This window comes from Benincasa hispida, chromosome 7, assembly GCF_009727055.1.
Source record: "Benincasa hispida cultivar B227 chromosome 7, ASM972705v1, whole genome shotgun sequence".
In the NCBI taxonomy this organism is placed as follows: domain Eukaryota; kingdom Viridiplantae; phylum Streptophyta; class Magnoliopsida; order Cucurbitales; family Cucurbitaceae; genus Benincasa; species Benincasa hispida.
In genome coordinates, this window is record NC_052355.1 from 22,039,128 (window position 1) to 22,045,719 (window position 6,592).

The window sequence follows — 6,592 nt, forward strand, 5'->3', positions numbered from 1 at the left end:
TTTTTTTTTTTTTTTTTTTTTTTTTTTTTTTTTTTTTTTTTTTTTTTTTTTTGGTGATCACAAGAGGAAGTGTAGCTCAATTATCATTCAGCTAAGCATTGTAAATTGATTTTAGTGCTATGTTAAAATTCTTCAGAATAATTTAATTGTAACATAAATGTTCAAATGTAGTGATTGTGGTTCATCATGTTTTATTCTACTGAGGCAGAGTTAAATTAAAGTTATCTTTTGATCTAAATTTAGTTCTTAGCAGTAAAGAATGATATAATTTTGGGTAAATTATACTTTGTTCCTTGTAGTTTAGAATTTGTGTTAATAATTTATTGAAAATGCTATGTTTTGGTTTCTAAATTAATGGAATCTGTTAAATAGTTAATTGAAGAAAATGTAAAGGTTTTAATGAAGATAACTTTTGTCTATAAACTTTTTATGCGAAGTAACCATTCAGTCTTTTAAACTATTTAACTTTTGTGTTTTTAATTGTGTCATCGACACAAGTCAAAATGTTCTTGAAATTGAGAAAACAAACCCATCCCCTCCATTTTTATTTTCACAACTAACACACCTCATCTTCTTCTTTTCCAACCTTCTTATTCCTCTTCTTCAATCTAAAAAATGAACCCCATCTTCTAAAATCTCGCCCCATATTCTTTTTTTTTTTTTTTTTTTTTTTTGAGTCCTAGGCGTATATCTGAAAATAAGGCCAAAATATTGCAAAAGTAAGAACTTAATATTAATTGAAGGATTTTTTTTAAATAATGCTATTTTAATAATTATTAATAATAATAGGATTGGACGAAATATATTGACAAAAATAGGTTTTTTTTAATCGTATACCCGGCACACGATTATGTTTAAATCCCCGATTCACGATTAGAACTAAATCATGTACTCGGTACACTGTGAACTGACACGCGCAAACTGCCAATGTGGCAGTCATGCAGTGTTGACTGAGGTAATCGTGTACCATCCTAAGTCGTGTACTAGTGCTCCATTAAATGACTGAGGTAATCGTGTACTGCCTTAAGTCGTGTACTAGTGCTCCATTAAATGCCGCGACACCTTCTTCCTCCATCCGAAGCGTTTTCTTTGTCATGTTGTGTTTTCTTCCTTCCATTACTGTCGTAGCCTCTTTTCTTCCTCCATCTGGCCGTGAGCTTTTTCTCTTATTACTGCCGTTGTGAGTCGATCTACCGAAGTGTTTTCTCCATCCGAAGCGTTTTCTTTAGCTGAGGTAAAGTTTTAATTTTTCCCAATATATGTATTTCTTTATAAAAATGAGGATCAAGTTCGAAAATGTATAGTTTATGGATCCATGATTTAAATGTATAATCTTCATATATATATATCATTTTGTTTTCATTTGGGCTTAATTAAATTTGTAGTTTCTGGATCCATGATTTAAATCTATAATTTTTGGATATATGTTGAACTTAGAAATTAGATTTTATTGGGCTCTTTTTTTGGATGATTATGTTGGCCTATTTGTTGGGTTAATTTAAGAAAATATATACATATGTTTATAAAAATGAAGATTGATTCATATATATATCATTTTGTTTATTGTATTTTTCATGTAATTATATCTTTTATATACTTGTATTTTTTATGTAATTGTATATTTTATGTAATTGTATTTTTCATGTAGTTGTATCTTTTATGTACTTATATTTTTTTGTATGTAATTCTACTTTTTATGTAATGAATTTATTCTATCTAATTCATTCTTAGGAAATAGATTTTGTTATGTGATGGATTTTATTATGTAATGTAATTTGAACTTCTTAGGTAATGGAGTCTGGTACTTCTAATCCTATACAACTATATCAATAAAATACGCATCGTTGACAATCAATATGAGATAGTTCTTCTACCGTAGTTTTGAGTTGTCGGAGAAGGGAGGCATCTACACAACATACTGTCCCATTTGATAACGTATTATTCCCTAAGTTGAGCAAGCAGGTTTTCTTGGGGGTTGTACAAATCGGATTTATCCAACTTGATTGACACCTCATTACTACTTTAGTTGAGCGTTGGAGACCAGAAGCCCACACATTTCACCTGCCTTGTGGGGAATGTACAATTATAATGTAGGATGTTGCCATTCAGTTTGGGTTACGAGTGAACGGAGAACCATTGACAGATTCATTACAATATGATTGGAAAAATGTTTGTGACGAGCTCTTAAGCGTTCTACTAGATGATATGAAAGACTCAAGATTGAGTATCCCGTAGTTGGTGTCCCGGTTTTCAGAATTAGCTCCCAATGCTGACGACATCAGCGTACGTAGGTATGCACGAGCATACATTATGCAGCTTATTGGAGGATTTTTGTTCGCTAACAAGTCAAATACTCTAGTACATCTCATGTTTCTCCCATTACTGTCTAATTTCGAGCATGCTGGTACATAGTTGTGGGGTGGTGCCTGTCTTGCATGGCTTTATAGAGAACTTTGTCGGGCTATCAATGCACAAGCATTGGAAATAGCGGGGCCATTGATACTACTACAAGTATGGGCTTATGATAGATTTCCAATTATAGCACCACAAGTCCAGTTACAGGCCCCAAATCCTCGTCCACTTAGTGCCAGGTATTATTTCATTATCATTTTATGTAAGAATATAAGTTAATTGTATTTTTTTTATAATTTTAGATGGACTGGTATATTAGCTGCCTTTGAATAGTCAACAAATATGTTGCTAGTATACCGAAAAATATTTGACAAACTGATGCACAATTAGGTAACAAATGTATATATAAATGAATATTTAAAACATTTTGGATGTATACTTATCTTCCTTTTTTTGTTAGATTAATTGGACGCCATACACACAAGATATTTGGTCATCACGACCTGATTACTATCGTGATGGTGAAGACATCTGGTTGATCATTAGCCCTCTTATATGCTTCCATATAGTAGAGTGACATCATCCAAATTTTGTGTTGAGACAGTTCGATTTGCAACAAATGATACCTTCATTGTCCTATATACTCCCATCACTACACCAGATTGATACGAGAGGTAAGTACGACCAAGACTAGCGTCGAATTTATGCGGAATATATATACTACTGGTATGAACGACATGATCGTTGTGCATAGGGAGAAATAACAAATGGGCCAGCTGTATCAGATGACTACTTTTCTTGGTACGATTCAATCACGAGGCGATTTATCACACCTGATAGCGCTTACTATTACTGCATGGTGAGAGATTTAAAATCAGACATTTTCCAAATATATGATATGAATATTGTTTAATATTTATTTTTTTCATCGTACAAAATAATTTTATCAGAGATGTATAATAATATTATGTACAACATAACTTACCAAAGTTGTGTTCAATGTGTCACAAAACATTGGTCAACATAGAAAGTATTATTCAACAAACAAGATGACTCAATGTTGCTAACACTGATCGAAGACGTATTCTTCGTAGACGACAACGATAGTAGGGTGAAGCTAATTTAGAGGTATAGGACGACAACCTCCATGTGGGGTAAGGGCCAAGGGGGTCGTCTTTAAATTTCATGTAAACTTCTATTTTCAAATTAAAGATCTAATTGAAAATATTCTTTAGTATCATGAAATATATATATATTTTTTTAATATGAGTGCAAAATAATTATGTTTTCATTGTAGATTAAATATATAATTAAGTTTAATAAGGAAGGAATTTTTTGACCCGATCCTAAAGTCTTAATATTGTTGTACAACTCCGATTAAAAAAAATAATTAGTCAATCTATTTTTTTTTAAAAAGAAAAAATCGTGGACCTGGTCCACAAATCTCTATGCAACCGGTCAACCAACTCAGCCGATGTGGTGCTGACTGGATTAAATGCTAATCATGTACCCCGTACACGATTTTTCTTCATACAAAAACGACCCATTTTTGTCAATACTTTCCATTCCCACCTATTTTTAAAAATACTTTCCCATATACCCAATTTTTGTCAATAATTTGAAAGTATACCATATTTTTGAAGTTGATCCTAATTGAAGACACAAAACAGTGCTGGAGGTATGGAATTTCTAATTTTTGAAATCTATTAGTGGTGGATTTCTATCATTGATAGATTGCTTTTATATATAATATCATTGATAAATTCTTATCAACAGTAGAAATCTATCATTTATAGACTTCTTTATATTATCGATATCACCAATATCTACCTAAGTTTTACCTCGGATATCACTGATACATGGATATAACTTATATCTACTTAAGTTCTCTCATCGATATCATCAATACACCAATATCATTGTTATATACCTAATTGATATGATATCATAGATAATTGATATCACCTAGTACACAAATATCACTGATATACCTAGTCATATAATGGATATCACTAACCAATATCATTAATATCATTAGTACCATTAATATCTACCTAAGGTATATTACTGATATCACCGGTTTCATTAATATCATTAATATCACTGGTTTCATCGATATCACTAATACCACGGGTACATGGATATCACTAACGTTTACCTACCATTGATACCATCAATTTTAAACACTAGAATTACCAAATTCAAACTTCACATTTTAAATAGTGTTTTAGTTCATTCTTTTCTAGCATCTAAATACATGAGTGAGAATCAATAAATTATTCAATCAATTTAAGTATATCAATAACTATCACCAGTAGATTCTTTATTATTATGTCAAAATAATAGAAGTTTATCATTCATAACCACTAATAGATTCTAAAAGTTTTAAACTTTTACTTTGATCTTAAGTATCCAACTACACGTTAAAAAAAGAAAAAGAAAAAAAAGAAACTAAATTCTAATTACAATCATTCAAACTAACTCTACTATACTAATGTTGACTCAAGAGAAAGTGTTACCAAACAAATATTTACTAATAAATTACTATACTTTAGTTGATAAGCCTGTAAGTTCTAGACTTCTATCATTGATAGATTGTAATAGACTTAGTGTATCAGTGATATCACAAACTATTAGTGATAGAAGTTTATTACTAGCAAGTTTCATACTTTAGATTCTTTTAGAAAACAAATAACAACTATAAAAATCAATGAAGTTGACACAAGTCTATTAATAATAGGTGTTGATATCATTTTATTAGTAGTAGACTAATATCAAATAGGAATATCAATCTATCATTATATATTAGTGATCGGTTGATATTTATGGAAAATATCAGTTTATCAAGGGATATCAACATTCTTTCTTGATAGTAAATATATTTTATCACATTATTGTATACATATTATTGTAACTCAATGATACTATTACCAGTCTATCAGTCACAAGTTTCAATCTAATTTTATTAAATGATATCATACTTAACACAATGATTTCTATTTAATATCTATTTGATACTAAGTACTTAGGAAGCACAAATACTTTTAATTATGCACATAATCGTTATCAGATACATATCAAACATAGATACGTCTAGATACGTGGCAGATATGTGTGATACGTGATTTGAAGTATTTGACTTTTAATTTTTTTTTTAATTTTCAGATACGCGTATCTACTTCCAAATACGTGAAGGGGATATGCTGGGTCATTTTTTTTTTGTAACAATAAAAATAGCATATTTGAACTTCCTATTTGGAAAATTGGCGAACTTACTTTTCATTTGTAAAAATAGCAAACCGGAATAAAAAAAATAATACATCAAAATGTTAAAAGTCCAAACTACCCCTAACACATAGATACAATCCTTAATAAGACAAAAGCTTAGAGACACTCTAATTATACCAAACTAAAAGTACCAACATGCTTTTAAAACCCACTGCAGATTTATCTTCCCAAAAAGCTAACCCTACACTCTTTAACCTGTCATTTCCTCTTCCCATGAACTTTTCCTCTTCCCCATCCTAAATTTTCCTCTTACCACCATAACATTTCCCCTTCCTCATCCTTCCATCTTCAAGCTTCTGCTCAATAGAAGGTCCATAGTGAAGGAACTCTAATTTATAGGACCTTTGAGTGGAAGCGGATCGTTCCAAACTCCATTGTGAAAGAACTCAAACATTTACAATCATACAGAAACGATTATGCATTAATCAATAAATTACAGCATGCTTCGAATCAAATACAAAGGATAAGAGAGACAATACCTTTGAAGAACGTTTCTTCAAGTATGTCCCTCGATCAAACTCGAATGTAACGATCAAGAACTCAAACTCGATCTTCCTCGAACAGAACTAGACACCACCACAAGATTACCTTGGTATTCTCGATGTGAGAATCCAGAAGTTGTGGGCTCTGACTTATTTTGGAATGAGGGAAGGAGGAGAGTGAAGGAGTTAATGATCGAGTAGACAATGACAGTATCGTGTAGCAAATGGAAGCCTATCGCATAGACTTGACACTCGATCGTTTAGAAAAGAATATTATCGTATAGTAAACTCGAACATATCGTTTAGTTACTCGATAGTTAATAGTGTCAGTCGAGTGTTATATGAGATTTTGAAATCCAATTTCTTTTTATCTCACAGTTGCCATAAAATCGTGTATAACCATCCACTAAAGTCGGTTATTGAGAAAAAGAAATATCAATTATCAAATAATTAATAAATTATAAATAAAT